Source organism: Delphinus delphis, chromosome 12 (genome assembly GCF_949987515.2).
Source record: "Delphinus delphis chromosome 12, mDelDel1.2, whole genome shotgun sequence".
NCBI classification, from domain to species: domain Eukaryota; kingdom Metazoa; phylum Chordata; class Mammalia; order Artiodactyla; family Delphinidae; genus Delphinus; species Delphinus delphis.
Window position 1 is genome coordinate 54621616 of NC_082694.2, and position 17055 is coordinate 54638670.

Consider the following 17055-nt stretch of genomic DNA (forward strand, 5'->3'; position numbering starts at 1 on the left):
GACAGGAGTAATAAAAGCATCTATATCACAGAGCAGTTGTAGTAACTGAAAAAGACAGTGCAGGCTAACTGCATAGGTCAGTGTCCAGCATAAAGTGCTTTACAAGTATTACCTATTATTATCATTATAATCCACAAATCATACCTTAGTCTATCATAAGCAACATAATACATAAAAATCAGATATGTTCAAATAGCAAAAAAAAAGTACACTTTATGTCCCAGATCAACTATTCATATATAAACTGACATTAGAAAATATCTGATGTTTAAGAGAATGACTGTCCTATGGATAATGTATTGAACTCTGAAGTTTTTCCAACTAGGCAAAACTATACTATTTAAATATTCTTTAAAAGCTTTTTTCATTTCTGAAATCCTTTCAATGACTTCTGAAACCAGCAAACCAAAAAAAAGTTTTAAATAAACTAGATATTATCAGACCATTTTAGTTGATTTTATATATACACATGTTTACTTATATTCCCAATATAGTAAAACCACTGCATTTGTCTGAATTACCTTCTCATATGTATAACTCCCTATTAGGACACATGAAGAGGTAACACCAGTGTTAGATAGCTTTACTGTCAAAAAACAGGTCACTTCACTACGAAAACCTCGGATTAGAGTCCAATCATAAAGTTCCATTCTGCTGCCCAACTTGTCCTTGTTGCTGAAGACCCCGGCTGCTGTTGTTTTACGTATGATAAAATGTACCCATTTTACATATACAATTTGACGAGCTATGACAAACATATACACTTGTGTAACCACCACCACAATATACAGAACATTTCTATCACTCCAAAAAGTTCCTCTGTGCCCCTTTGAGGATAATCTCCCCATCACCTCTAGACTTAGGCAAACACTCATCTGCTGTCAGAGTAGTTTTGCCTTTTCTAAAATTTCATGTACACAGAATCATACAGTATGTACTCCTTTGTGTCTGGCTTTTTTCACTTAGCATAATGTTTCAGAGATCCATCCATGTTGTGTTTATCATTAGCTTGTTCCTTTTTATTGCTTCCATGGCTCTTGAAAATTTTGGGCCCTCAGATTTGGAAGAAGGCTGAGGAAAGCCCAAAGAAAGTAGTTTAGGCTGGTATAAAGAACACATCACCAGCTACCTGCATGTGTCCATTAAAAGCTTGATATTATAAGGTTAAAGCATTTTCCCCCTTGACCCTAACACTGTCTTTTTCAGCTCAAGCTGCTGAAATCAGAGGGAGTTCATGTCCTACCTGTATTTGACTACCTGGATGATGAAACAAGGGCTAAAGGTAACTTGGACTTTGTCATGATTTTATGCTTGTTCATTTTACTACAAGACTGACTTCATACATATTGACAGAAATGACCTTTCTTAACTTCAGCAAAGCAGCTCACGAATAAAATAACTGCTCTTCCTAATCCCAATAGTTTTTCAATTAGCAATGACAAAAAATAAGTTCAGGGCTACATGATTTTACTTCTGGTTGTTCTTTGTCCTCTTCTCCATCCTAAATAAATGACTCCAGATTACAAAAAGTATAAATAAATAAATAAATAAAAATCAGAGAGCAAAGGTTTCATGAAGCTTTTGGAGAAAATTTTATTTGCAGGTTTGATTATCTAATCATTTTAGTGCTATGTTTATAAGAAATTAGTGAAGTAGAACAGAACATGACTCTAAAGTACAATCATAATCCTAATATTCACCAAAGTGAATTTACTTTACCCTGGAACATGGTCATAGTATGAACAACTTATCTAGAATGTTTCATACAGAGAATATTTTCTCAAGATATATAACCATTATCAGGGCTTCCCTGGTGACGCAGTGGTTAAGAATCCTCCTGCCAATGCAGGGGACACGGGTTCGAGCTCTGGTCCAGGAAGATCCCACATGCCGCAGACCAACTAAGCCCACGTGCCACAGCTACTGAGCCCGCGTGCCTAGAGCCCATGCTCCGCAACAAGAGAAGCCACTGCAACAAACAGTAGCCTCCGCTCGCCGCAACTAGAGAAAGTCCACACGCAGCAACAAAGACCCAACGCAGACAAAAATAATAAAGTAAATAAATTTATAAGAAAAAGATACAATATATAACCATATCAGTACAAAAGTCCCCAATATTCCTGGCAAAACAACTCAAACACTGATGCTTTGCTTGGTAGAATAGGCTCCTGCTCAAAAAAATTAGCTCATATATCAGTCTGGTCCTAAAAAGGAGGCTTCTCAAGACAAGGTACTTTGTGGCACTTCACACTACTGATAATTCCTCCCTTCCTGAAACTCTTGACACTTCTGCTGACTTTCAAAACACTCGAATTCAAAACACAATCATTCATGTTCATACTTTTTCCTTCAGCCTCCTAAATTCAAGAGGGAAGTGGGCCCCCCAAAACAGTAATTAGCCTTCAACCCAAAACATAGTATCTGCCCTCTGATCCAATCTCATTGCTTCAACCATCACTTCTAGATTGACTTCTCAGATGAATTTTAGTCTGGATTTTAATCATTAAGCTTGGTTGCTGTACACAGCTCTTTAAACATAACATAACCAAAATCTTCATCTCTGCCCCCAAACCACCTTCATATCCCAATCTAACTACTATTTGTATTAACTACCTGTTAATCTACCTATTCGTAATCTCCCTTTTAGTAACTTGGGCTAGAAACCATAAATCTTTTATATAAATCCAGTCACTACACACCATGTCCCAACACATCTTCCATTTAAGTATCTCATTTGTCCTCCATCATAATCTTGAGCCTTATGACCTATTCTCTGGATTATCTAACAGCCTCCTAATTGGTCTCCCTGACTTCAATCTCCCCTTCCTTCAATCCACCTTACAGATTACCACCAACTTGATTTCCCTAAAACATACCTTACCTGTTCCCAAAAGATAAAGTTGCTTCCCACTCCCCAACTAAAATTGAGTACAAAATATCCAGTCTGGAACCGTCTCTAACCTGCCCAGCCGAGGACTTACACAGGCCACGTACATCATGCTTACTCCCACCTCACAATCTGCCCTATCTCTTTAAGCTAACCAAATCATTCAACACGCCTATGAAATAACATCTCCTCCTTGATGCCTTCTTCAACCTTTCACCCCACCCTCTCACCATTCCTATACAATCATTCATATTCCTTTTAACATTTTCACCTTCCTTATCCCCTCACATCCTAATCTGTGACCTTGGCACCTAGCAAGTATTGAGTAAAATACACAGTAAGGTAAAAAATACTTCTTCAAGAAAAGATATCCTGTCAGCCATTCCAACATTCACAAAAATATTATATTGGAAGACTGATTAACCCCTATCATCCACTGTAACATTTATTAAGTACAGGCAGTTCTGGATTTCCAGGAATTTTACTTTTTGCTTTTCACATTTAAAGCACCCAGACAACTACATCCACTTAACTGCAGACAGAGGACACACTAATGAATTTGTCACCTGGTTTGTTTCCAGATGCAACATAAAGCATCCCCAACTCCCTACCTCAGTGGAGCCCTACAGCCCTTTTTGAAAGCATCTTTGGCTCTAGGCCAGAATTCACTCCGCCTAGCTCTTCCTACGGGTCCTTGAGATTAGAGTCAAGGAAAGAAGCAGCAAGACTAAGCCCCGAGCAAAGGGAAGGAAAACAAATATACACAAAGGATTGTTGAGTATAAAGCAATCACTGTGTTCCCCTTCTCTCCCTCATATAACCATTCAAGCATTATTCTTCCAAGGATTCACTTCAATCCAAATACTTTTGGAGTCATTTTAAAACTGGCTTTAGGTTAAAATGTTTAATGTGTCATTTTATAGAGATACTGTCTAATTAATCCGTAAAAACTCTTAAACACGATTAACAAAAACACCAGCATTCTAATGGCAAAGTAAATCCATATCTATGCCTGTAAGATTTTGTCATTAAGAAAAAAACAGGGACTTCCCTGGTGGTCCAGTGGTAAAGAATCCGCCTTACAATGCAGGGGACACCGGTTCTATCGCTGGTCAGCAAACTAAGATCCCACATGCCGCGGGGCAACTAAGCCAGAGCCCACACGCCCTGGAGGCTGCGCACCACCACTAGAGAAGAGAAAACCCGCCGGCAACAAACGATCCCGCCTGCTTCAACGAAGAACCCGAGTGCCCTGACACAGCCAAAAAAAAAACAAATAAAATTTTAAAAAAAGAAAAAAACAAACAAGAAAATAGAAAATAGGGGAAATGATAATAGCAAATACACAAAAGGGGAAATTTAAATGGCCAATAAACATATGAGAATGTTCATCCTCACAGTAATAGGAAAATGCAAAATTAAGGTCACAATGAAACATAATTTCTCTCTCATTACATTGAGGGGGAGAAAGATTCTCAGTACCAAATGGAGACAAGGATATAGAGCTGTGCTGTCTGATACAGTAGCTACTAGCCACTTGTGACTAGTAAGAATCTGAAATGTGGCTAATGCAAATTGAGACTTGCTGTTAAACATAAAATACATGATGCAACTACAAGAAAATTTTAAGTTACATGTATGACCAACATTATATTTATATAGGACAGCACTGATATTGACATAGAGCAACAGGCACTTTTATATACCACTGGCCAGAGTATAAACTGGTACAGCCACTTTGGAGAGAATTTCAAAATATTTAGGTGGGTTGTAGGATAAGAATAACCTAAGTTCAGCAGTTATACTCCTAACTTTGTGCTCTAGAGAAACTCTCACACATATATACAAAAAGATGTAAATTATGTTTCAGCACGATTGTATATAAATACAAAAATAATCCAAATGTTCATCCAGAAACACTAGACAAAATGTGTTATGATCACACAATGGGATACTATGCAATACTATTTAAAAAGAGGAATAGATCAACAAGGAAAAACTTTGCAGAAATGTTAAGTAAAAAAAGCTAATTTTATTTAAAAAATTCCATATACAATCATGCTCAGCAGCTATAAACTATCTTAAAACAGTCCTATACGCTATTTTCACATAGATACACATGGAGATTGTATATGTGAGGGTAGGCACAAAATTCAAGACAGTGGGAAAGAAACGATGGTATCCAGGAAGATTACAGAAGGGCTTCAACTATACTGATAGTGTTCCATACCCTAAAATAAGCTGGGTAGTGGGTACTTTATGTTCTTTATTCTTTTTATGCCTGAAATATTTGTTTTAATATATGATTTTGTATACCATGTATAGCACTATAACTGGGTATACTTTACGGTTTGGGGGACATAAGCAAAAACTTCACAATTTTAATCATGCGAAAAGCAACCTTTATACCTTGAATAACATCAGCATGCAGGAGAGGCAACACTTAAACACCAATTATATAAAACACCAATTTTATACCACTACTAGCAACATAATGAGAAAAACAGAAGAATACAAATCAGGGGTCAGCAAACTTATTCTTTAAAGAACCAAATAGTAAATATTCGGGGCTTTGCAGGGCCATATGGTTTCTGTCACAGCTACTCAACCCTGCCATAGTAGTGGGAAAGCAGCCAGACAGTATGCAAACAAATGAGCATGGCTGTGTTCCAATAAAACTTTATTTACAAAAACAGGCAGCATACCAAATTTGGCCAGTGAGCTACGGTTTGATAACCCCTGTCAAGATCCATCTTTAAAAAAGAAATCAAGGGCTTCCCTGGTGGCGCAGTGGTTAAGGATCCGCCTGCCAATGCAGGGGACACAGGTTCAAGCCCTGGTCCGGGAAAATCCCACATGCCGCAGAGCAACTAAGCCTGTGCACCACAACTACTGAGCCTGCACGCCTGGAGCCTGTGCTCCACAACAAGAGAAGCCACCGCAATGAAGAGTAGCCCCCACTCGCCACAACTAGAGAAAGCCCACACGCAGCAAGAAGACCCAACACAGCCAAAAAATAAAATAAAATAAAATAAAATAAATATAATTTTTTTAAAAAATCAATAAATCCATTAAGTCAAAGTCTGAAGGAGAAATGGATTTCTATAGTAACAAAGTATGCCATGAATTACCTGGTAATCATAAAAGAGAAAATGTTTCTTGTCCATGGAGACATCTAGCAATCACCACCTTAACCCAGCAATCAAACTTAGTACCACAAATAGTGCGACGCAATCATTTTGTACCTCCTGATGTGATGTAATACGAAGCAGCATCACCTATGAAGTATCCCGGCCAAATGTTTAACCTGAATTCAACGCAGTCTTTAGTTAAGTTTTAAACAAGTTTAAAAAAAACAGACAAATTCTGAATACAGGACATTTTACAAAATAATTGGTCTCTTGAGAAAGTCATTTTTTAAAACTGGTGTTTAAATTTAAAAGTGAATTGAGACACAACAGCAAATGCAATGTAATACAAGATCCTCACTGGACCTTGGTATGGAGGGGAAAAAACTATATACATCTGGATTGGGGATTACATGACTTCTGGGGATTAGATAATTGTGTTACGTATGATAAAAATATTTTAAGTATTGAGGAAAATGTCATTTTTTGGAGATTCATACTTATTTAGGGGTGAAGTACATGATGTCTATAGTTTATTTTTAAATGGTTCGGCAAGATTATGGATGAAGCAAATAGGGCAAAAATATAAAATACCATCGAATTTAGGTGGTGGCATATATGAACTCAATGTACTGTTACAATATTCCATAGGATTAAAAATTTTCATAATAAAAACACCAGAATGCAATGAGATTATATACTTATTAAATTTTTTTCATCAATCTCCTCCACAAATATTAGTCTTAAGTTTCCCTAAAAGCTCTCAAGGTCCTAAACTTTCCTAAAGTTCACAACCCTGATGTTTTTCCTTTTAAGCATCTGATTTCTAAAAGTGAGAACAAGGCAATTACAAGGTAAGACAATCTAATTATACTGCCATTTGACTTTTATACATTTTATAAAGATTCTTAATATATAAAACATACTGATAATTCCTTTATAGCATTTTTACTTTTCACTTTGTATAATAATTCATATACATGTTTACTCCTTTCCTCATACCACACATGGCAGACTCAGATAATCTTTGTCCCCCAAAGTATCTAACACTAGCAGACAATATTTACTTACTAAATAAAAATTGAATAGCAGGAAATTTGTGTTCATACCTTTAACACGTTAAGCATCAAATCTTTGAGAAGGAATGCAAACCTCCCTCCCCTCTTCTTACTCTCTATTCTCCTCCCCCTGAAAGATACTGTTTTTATGGGAAAATCTATTCAGCAACTATTTATAGAATATAATATAGATACATGGATAAATCTGCACACAAAACTAACACAGTTGTTGTCCCTGTGTTGCTTACACTTTGGTAGAAAATGACAATCTTAAAACAGAACTCTTTTTTTTTTTTTTTTTTTTTTTTTGCGGTACGCGGGCCTCTCTCTGTTGTGGTCTCTCCCGCTGCGGAGCACAGGCTCCGGACGCGCAGGCTCAGCGGCCATGGCTCACGGGCCCAACCACTCCGAGGCATGTGGGATCTTCCTGGACCGGGGCACAAACCCGTGTCCCCTGCATCGGCAGGCGGACTCTCAACCACTGCGCCACCAGGGAAGCCCCTAAACTTTTAATTATTATAAAGTGCATGTAGAAGTTCCATCTTAACCGGTACGTGGGCCTCTCACTGTTGTGGCGTCTCCCGTTGCGGAGCACAGGCTCCAGACGCGCAGGCTCAGCGGCCATGGCTCACGGGACCAGCCGCTCTGCGGCATGTGGGATCTTCCCGGACCAGGGCACGAACCCATGTCCCCTGCACGGGAAGGGGACTCTCAACCACTGCGCCACCAGGGAAGCCCAGAACTCTTAATTTAAGAGTCAAAAGAACCTCAAGACATCAGATGGTCCAACCCTCTGCCTTAATGCAAAAATATTACATTACAGATTAAAGCCACTAAATTGGAGAAAGAATAAGTAACTCACAAAGTCACAGGATCATTAAAAGGTTCAGTGGGAACCTCAAACAGGGTCTTCTGCCTCCTGGTTTATCATATATCATTTAGTATAGCAATAAGAGAAAGCACTCAAATGTTCCAAGGCTCTATGGTAATGACTACCTGGAATACCCCAACCCAACAATTTTATGAAATATCCTCACTTAACAAACAAGAACACTGAGGCTTAGAAACATTAAGTAACTTGCTTTAAATTACCCATCTACAGAGTGGTGGAAGAGGGATTCAAATCCAGGTGGTCTGACTTTAGAGTCTATGCTTCCAATCACCTTCCTCCTTTTGGAACTTTTTCCAAAAACATAGCCCACTCCTAGTACAAAGCTGTCTTACACTTAATATACACATACAAACATATGCAACAAAACAGTGCCAAGCATCCTACAGCATTACCTAAAAGCATAGAGTAGCAAAGATTCAGAAATATGTATCTAAATCTTTGGAAAAGACGCCTCATGCACATTTGTGAAACAGTAATTCTCACCTAGGTCTGTGGATGTAGACCAGTTTTCATTCTTAGGTGACTAAGAAGATAACAGATTTAAGGCCTAAAAACATACTCTTTTAATGTCATCACTGTTTGGCCAGCACCTCTGACCATCGTTCAAGTATAATCCTGAAGCTACTGCTATCTAGCATCTCCCAAACTTTGTTAGACAAAATATCACACAACCAGTTAACCATCACACTTATTTTTACCTTGTTAGATCGTTTTCAGTCCTCTTAAAACCCAGGGTCAGTGTTATTCCAGACAGCTCTCTATAATTAACTATGCATTTCTACTCCTTTATATTCAAAATATACCTTATACCTGACTCCGTAACTTGGCCATGTAATATATATCCGAACCAAAACAAAAGACCCACCTACATGAATTCTACTTTGTAGGATGGTCATAAAGTCTGAAAACATAAATATTATTTTAACATATTCTATAACATCAATAAACCATTTATTGTGTATGCATCTGTGTTTCCAGACCTGGTAGCCACCCTGTACTTAAATAAAAATCAAGTAAGCAAAGACAGAGGCAGAAAAAGCAACACAAATCAAAAGTACAACAGCAAATAACCTGAACTAAAATACAAACCTATCTCTGAGAAAAAGACTCAAGATGTAAGATAAGAGCAATAACATTCTAAATCATCACTTAATCCTTATAAGCCTCTACTTCTCTTATGAACTAGAGTTAGATTTTATAAAACAAAAACAAAATGAAAGTATAACTTAACTCTATTATGTACTGAGCTAAAAGTTACCATTTCACTTTCACATTTTGATTCAAAACACTCCAGAAGAGCTGAACATAAAGAAGTTAAACTCAGTTTCCTTACATTTAGGACCTAGAACCACCAAAGCTTTAATTAAATTCTGAATCATATGAACAAACCCAATTATAAGAGATAATTTAAGAAATCAAGTAAGGTTGTTTTTGTCTTGTTTTTCCATCTAAAATACAGGCACTCAAAGATGTCCAAATGTTGAACAGCTTCATGAACCTGGTCTGAATTACAGTACTAAATTTAATATATTCAAAAGTACAAGTTCTTTTGCACATCAATTTTGATAAAAGTGATAAACACATTAAAAGTGAAACTAGAAATTTGAAGGCTTATTTGAGTGCTATAAAGGAGGTATCTTAGGTCATGAATGGAACTAGTGTTCATTTTTACATTGGGGCACTGAAATAAACACAAGTTGATTTGCTTTAAAATAAAAAAATCGATCTCAATTCACTGCAGCAAGCAAGATCACATGAAACTCTAACTCAATGACTCACTAATGAAAGCAAAAGACCATTATGCATTAAAACAAAAACAAACATCAAAGATCTCTCATGCTTATAAGTGTGCAATGTTTGCGTAAACTCAAGAAGAGCCATCTTTACCAAACTGGATCATCACTAGTAAAGTTAAAGAACAGAAGTAGAAAACTAAGCACCTACTTCATCATAAGTGCAAGAGGACATCCTCATCCAGAAACTTACAATGCAGGAAGACAAAGACACAACTTCAAGTAATATACCACAACTACGGAATTAAGGGACGCAGTGGCTATATACAGATCAATATGAGCACAATAAACCTAAGAGACAGATTGACTCCATCAGCTATCTTCAAGAGAACGGTCTTATAACTAGAGACAGAACAGCAGTCACAAATCAGTGACAGTATTTCAGACACTACTGGCCAACCATTAATCTTTCAGCTATATTTGCAAAAGAAGAGAAACAACAGGGTCTTTTCTAAACACAAATAATAACATATATTTTATAGGTACATCCCAAGTTACTTAAACCAGACTTGTTAAAAGACCTGTTTACCCTCCTCCCATTTTCCCATCTTTTCTCCCATTCTCCTGTCCAAGAACCCCTCTATCCAAAGTTGGACAGTACATGGTGTTTCCCCCAGCTTCCCTCATGCCTAATGTAGGGATTTCTTTTTTTATCTTTGGCTCACATTTTAATCTTAGGTACAACAATACTTCCCCCTTCCTACTTCCTCTTTTCATATTCCAGTTTTTGTCCAGTTACAGAAAAACTCTTCTTCCCTCTCTCTTGTCAAAAATAGTAAAGCTCTAATCATAGCTTCTCAGCAAAGTGTAGAAAACACCATACATGCCAAATCCCACTCATAATTAAATCATCCACAAAGGAAGCAGAGTTGTAATGTAAATTAAGGAAGAGTTTGTTATCGGAACAGAAGATCTCCGAGGGCAGGGATTGTGTCTATTTTGTTGGGCCTCCTGCCTGGAATGGAACATTGCATATTAGAAGGCACTCTGAATGCAAGAATAATTGGGGCGTAAGAGGAGGGTAGCCCACAGACTAAATACTATTAAGCTCTACTGAATTTTTTTACTTCTCAATGGGTTGGTAGCCTAGAGAAGTAAAAGTAACAAGAAGCCTCTCATATCTAAACTTGATCTCCCACACATTCTACCATTTAGAGTTGCTTTGAGTTTAATTATTTGCTCTTTGTAAGAGACTAGGAAGGGCCACCTGTGTTCAATAGATATCACCAGTTCCTTAACTCAGAGTTGATTGCTTTAATCAGAAAAGGGAAAAAGAAAAACTCTTTGCCAAAATAGCTTAAGCACCCATGAGTAATATGGACACTCCTAGATTCTCCTATTCATAAGAACATCTATTAACCATCCCTTTTCAAGGTTAGGAGCGCACTTATACATACCTACACCAAGAAAATGCAATTATACTTAAGAATCAGTGACATTACCCTCAAGCTTTTAAAAGTTCTTTGAAATCCTTCAGAACTTCACAAATTTATCAAACCTACTTCTCAGGTATGTACTACCTATCAAACAAACTCTATACACTTGGCTTTTTTCTTATATAACAAACTTGATTATACCTAATAACATAACCACATTTGACAACAGTTTTCCATGAAAGAAAAGGTTTTTCATATTTCTTTCATACAAATGCACTTTTCATTCACAGCCTATTTTGAAATGGAGATCATTCTACATAGACAAAAAGCACCAGCAATACCAGACACAGGTCTTACCCTCCCTATATCACTACCAGTAATTGGTCCCATCTCTAAAAGTAAAACAAGTTCCTTAATATTAAATACAAGTCTTGCAATGTTTCTCTCTCATCTAAACTTCAGACCATGTTTTAGTAGATCTTCTTTTATTCAAAAGGATGCAAAACAAGTTTTCCAACTAGCATTATGTTTCTTAACTTTAAGATCTTTAATTTTCAAGAAATAAATCAATTTAAAGCCAATAAATATAATCTTGATATTTTAACATACTCCAAAAGAAAACTATGAATCCATTTTTAGCAAGTTACTATTAAACTACTTATTAAGTCATAAAAGCATGAAATTGGCAAACTATGCTTTAAATGTTACAAATCATGTTAAATGTCTAAATATATGAACAGGCTAAAACTACAATTGATTGTTAAACTACTGGGTTCTTCAGTAAGTTATTACGAAGGGTATCATGTTAAGATATTGCAGATGTGGTCAGAAGTTAGCTGTAGTAAAAGAAAAAAAAATTTACTTGAGAAATTCTGTGTCATGGCTTACCATAATTCAGAGCAAAATGTTTATGTCTGTCATTAACATTAAACTTAAGAGGAGAAATAAAACACTTGAAAACTTAAAAAAAAAGGTATGAGCTACCACATGGTATTTGTTTCCTAGGTTGCTAGATGATACTAAAAACTATATCTCAAAATCTTCATAACACCTGAGAAATGAAACTACAGTAGATAGACTACACTTTTGGAAAGCTTTATACCTTTATCAAGAATTCAGTGAAGACTTATTTTTATAACACTGATTCAACTACCTAATCAAATCACTCTAGTCTAAATGGTGGTGGTCTGGTCTGGGGACAAACCAGAGAGACAGAATGCTGAAAAGTGTAACTCAAGTCAAATCTAAACAAGGAGGTTAAATCACCTTAGAAATGTTTCATTTGAAAAAAAGATTCAAAAATGGCTAATCAGAGATATAAGCATACTTAAATTAGTTGGAAAGATCAAAAGTGATTTTATTTTAAATCAATGTTTTGATGTAAAGAAGTATCACCAACAAAGACAAGAATAAAAAACAGATTATGAACCCCATGTATCTTTTTTTTTTTTTTTTTTTGCGGTACGCGGGCCTCCCACTACCGTGGCCTCTCCCGTTGCAGAGCACAGGCTGCGGATGCGCAGGCTCAGCGGCCATGGCTCACGGGCCCAGCCGCTCCACGGCATGTGGGATCTTCCCGGACCGGGACACGAACCTGTGTTCCCTGCATCGGCAGGCGGACTCTCAACAACTGCGCAACCAGGGAAGCCCCCATGTATCTTTTTCTTCACCTGTACTTGTTAGATCAGCTGCTAGAAGCTGATGACAAGCTCTGTTACTTTATAAATTTTATGACAGTCAAGCAAAAACTATAAAAATCAATACTCCCCAAATCGACACTATTTTACCTTCACCGTTCAGTTTGAGTACAGGATAGTGAGATGGGTAGTAATCCAGATTACACTTTTGTAGTTTTCTCAATTTCTAGGAATCTTATTAATATCCCCAATTACTCAATCCTCCTAATCCACACAGTGTGAAAAATCGTCAAAAATCCATATTCCCCAAAATTCTCTTACCACTCATTGTAATTTTAACCTAAGTATTACTTAAATAAATTTTCCTATTAGAATTTTGGAACTTAAAAAAATTTTAACTCTTAGAACTCTGATACTTCAGTTGTTTCCCTACTAATTTTTCCTTAAATCAGTGAACTGTGAAAGGCATATTTCACAAAAAAGTAAAATGCCATGTATATTTTAATAAGTGAATTTTATTCACCTTATTAATATCTTATGAAGGACTACTGTAGAGTTCTATTTTATTTACCTTCTATGCTAGATAATGTCAAAAAATACTTTTAAATAATTACGTATAATATACAAATATTCATATAACGTAGATAATACATGTAACTACCACCACTGAGTATGGGGGGGAACATTCACTCCCAGTATCACGTGCAATAAATGTTTACCAATCCATCTACAAGGACATGTTTGCAATCTTTCCACTACTGGCTCAGCCAGTTTTCAATGAAACTCCACAATCGCTAAACAATACTATGGCAAATTCTACTCTTCCACGAATGCCAAGAGATAGGGTATCAGCGTCACATTTTAATTCAAAAAACTCCATTAAAAAAATGTACGTTATAAGAAAATAAACTTTCAACGACAGCCACTTTTTCTGACCTCGTCAACTTGTGAATGAGGCGTTCTTAGAAGCACAGATATTTTAGACACTATATTATTCCTTCAAATGCTGTAATCTTAAGGGATTTGGTAATTACATGTGAATTACTAACATAAGCTAATATTTACTGACCTATCAGACAAACTGAAAAGGCTTTCACCTGTTCCTGGAGTCTTTATAGAAATCACCCAGTATACGAAAACAGGTGTTGAAAGCTCTGATGGTCACATCACAGAGAATAATCACAACATGAACAAATCCAAAGGGTAATGTCCAAGAAACTGGGGAAATCTTAACTAACGGGTATGAAAGATCAAATAAAAATACTATTCCATGCTGACAGTGCAACATAAACACTGCAGAAACTGTAGTAAGACTTTTTATGAGAGCAAAAATAAATGAAGAGGAAAAAAGACAAACAACCATTTAAAAAAAAAAGATAAAGAAGACACTGAGAGAAGGTAAGAAACACAGTAAAAATCAGGATTATCCCTGAAAGAAAATCTGTTGACTAACAAAATCTGTTCTAAATACTAAATAAAAGTTCTATTGAAACAACCCATTGTCCATTCAAGAAGCCTACAATATTATTCCTTTAAGAAATTACCATTTCAGGGCTTCCCTAGTGGCAGAGTGGTTAAGAATCCACCTGCCAATGCAGGGGACATGGGTTCGAGCCCTGGTCTGGGAGGATCCCACATGCCGCGGAGCAACTAAGCCCATGTGCCACAACTACTGAGCCTGAGCTCTAGAGCCCGCGAGCCACAACTACTGAGCCCGTGAGCCACAACTACTAAAGCCCACATGCCTAGAGCCCCTGCTCGCAACGAGAAGTCCCGCACCGCAACGAAGAGTAGCCCCCACTCGCCACAACTAGAGAAAGCCCGTGGGCAGCAACAAAGACCCAATGCAGCCAAAAATAAATAAATTAAATAAATAAATTTTTTAAAAAAAGAAATTACCATTTTAATAGTAAAACTGCAACTGTATCTTTTTAAAAGGCTATACACTTGGAAAAGACTACTATAATAATTAGAACAACTTGCCTCACCATTTATTTAGAAATGCTCTATTTAAAAGCAGGCCAACAATAGGAACTTTGCTATTGCACAACAGAGAAAGTAAATGAAATAATGTCTATTAACATTCAGTGTTGATAACATGTTTCTGCATCTCCTAGAACATACTGATCTACGCTAACCTGAACAATTTACCACTTCCACATCCATGCAGTAGCTCAAATAAAATGAGTTCCTGTGTTAATCCCACAGTAAACCTCGGTAATTCTCACATCACAGGAGTTGTAAACGTTTGTTAACAGAAAAAGAATGTTTTTCCCAAAATAGCTACATAACTCTTAAGACTACTCAAATTCCTAAATAATCCTTTTTACAAGTCTCCCACCAACTTTATTTTGATACATTAAACATGTGGAGCCTATTTTAAAAGGTATTTAACAGTGACTTCATCAAAACAGCTTCCTAGTTGTTCTCATGTCTTTTTTCTAAAGTTTTCAAATTGTTTTTAAGCCAACTTGAATAGTGATGAATGTGAGCCGCTATCAAAACGCTTAAGAAGCATCCTGCCAAACAAGATGGGCAAAAATGTTCTAGATCTGCTCAATCTGACATTAGAGGTCATGCAACTTGAAAAATGAAATAACTATTTCCAACACTCATTGAGCCCTTCATTTTAAACATAACTTCAGGGCTATTTCCACACTCTACATTTAATAATACAATTTTTTAAAAAGGATGTTAGGCTCGGTGAAATCAGAAACTGATCTGCCACTTAAAGCTGGTGAGTCTATTCTTAATGGGCCTCTGGTAGATTTGGGATACTGACGATAGCAGTTTCATTTAAGAACTTCACTAGTAAAAAGAATGACACCCGAAAAGGATTGCTGGGGAAGACAGGGAAGAGAAGACCGGAGTCTCCTGAGAAGAAAAAGAGAAACGATTTAAATAAAGTCGCTAAGGAGGAAGGAGGTGGTGAGACGCGCAGATAGAAGAGCGAGAAAGAAGATTTAACGAGGAAGTGAAATGGAGCGCAGAGGAAGGCAGAAGCTAATGAGGAAACAAATGGGAAAAGGTAGTGTTTTCAAACAGGCATGCACCAGGAAGGGACGAGTTACGGCCTGGAGTAGCCCCAGTGCTTTCAGGTGAAAGAGATGCTCGCAGAGAACAGGGACAAGCAGTTTACTTCCAGGCTTTCGAGCAAACTAAAATTCCCTGCCCCGAACCTCTCCCAGCCTCGGCCGAGCGCGGAGGCGGCGGCTGGGGAAGGGGCCTAGCCAGGAGCCAGGCCCGGCGTTCCGCTCCTCTGGGCTCCGCGGCCGAGGGAAAGAGGCGAGGATTAAGCGGGGAGAGGTCCCGGCCGCAGCTCGGCGGCACCCCGAAAACGGTCCGGGGCCTCGGCGGTGCCCGCGAGCCGTTCCCCCTGCGGCGGGGCGCCCAGCGGCCTTACCTGGGGCGAGGGAGGGAGGCGAGGTCTAGGGCGTCCGCTCGCGCCCGCCGCAGAACCCCTCTGCTGCACTCAGCCCAGGCTTCCAACGGAGGCGCGACCCTGGCTCAGCCGCCGCTTCCCCCTCGGGGTCTTGGCCACCGCCTCCGCCGCCTCCGGGGCTGTTTACACCGTTGGGCCCCGCACGCCGCCGCCGCCGCCGCTGCCGCCTTCTCTCCACCCTAGCGCCGTTGCCGATTCGGCCGCCGCCACCTCCTCCGCCGCAGCCTCGTCTCTCTGGAGCATCTTCCAGCCACCGAACCCTGAGAAACAGAGACTCCAGCCGCGCCGGCAGGAAACTCCCCCGCAACTGCTAGGGGGACGAAGCGGTCAGAACACCGGCGGCTTTTCCGCCATTGAGCAGCAGCCGCTCGGCTCCTTCTGCAACCCCCCTCCCCGCACCCTGTCCTTCCCCGCCCCTCGGAGAGCCCCACCCCCAGCTCCCACCCATTGGCACGCCGCGCGGTATCTCGCTGTACCCGGTTTGCTGGACGGCCCGTCAATCACCGCCCTCCCTCCCAGTCCCGCAGCCCCTGTGCCGCCGTCCTTAGTTTTCCCCGCCCACAATGCCCCTCCTCTGTGTTCCTAATTTCCCATTGGGCATCAGTGACCACCTTCAATTGGCAAGGTCAACTATCCATCAAACACCGCCCACTGAGTGAGACCCAACCCTTCATTACCCTTTACTTCATTCAGCCCCGCCTCTGCTATACCGCCGGACGTCAGGGACCAACCCACCCTAACAGCCATACGTAGAGACCGTCGTCAATCAAATAACGCCCACCTGCGCTCCGCCTCTCAAAGCCCGAGTCCTAGCGATAGTCTTTTCTTATTGGTATAAAGGG

General features: G+C 38.9%; 1 protein-coding gene across 2 annotated transcripts in view; it reads right to left on the reverse strand.

The window, feature by feature from the left end:
• PPM1B (protein phosphatase, Mg2+/Mn2+ dependent 1B) overlaps window positions 1–16600 on the reverse strand; it is an 80694-nt gene extending 64094 nt beyond the window's left edge. For both annotated transcript variants that reach the window (XM_060026703.1, XM_060026702.1), the window contains exon 1: window positions 16175–16600. The gene's annotated coding sequence lies outside the window, so the exon portion shown is untranslated. The remainder of the gene's footprint in view (window positions 1–16174) is intronic.
• Window positions 16601–17055: the final 455 nt, after the last annotated feature.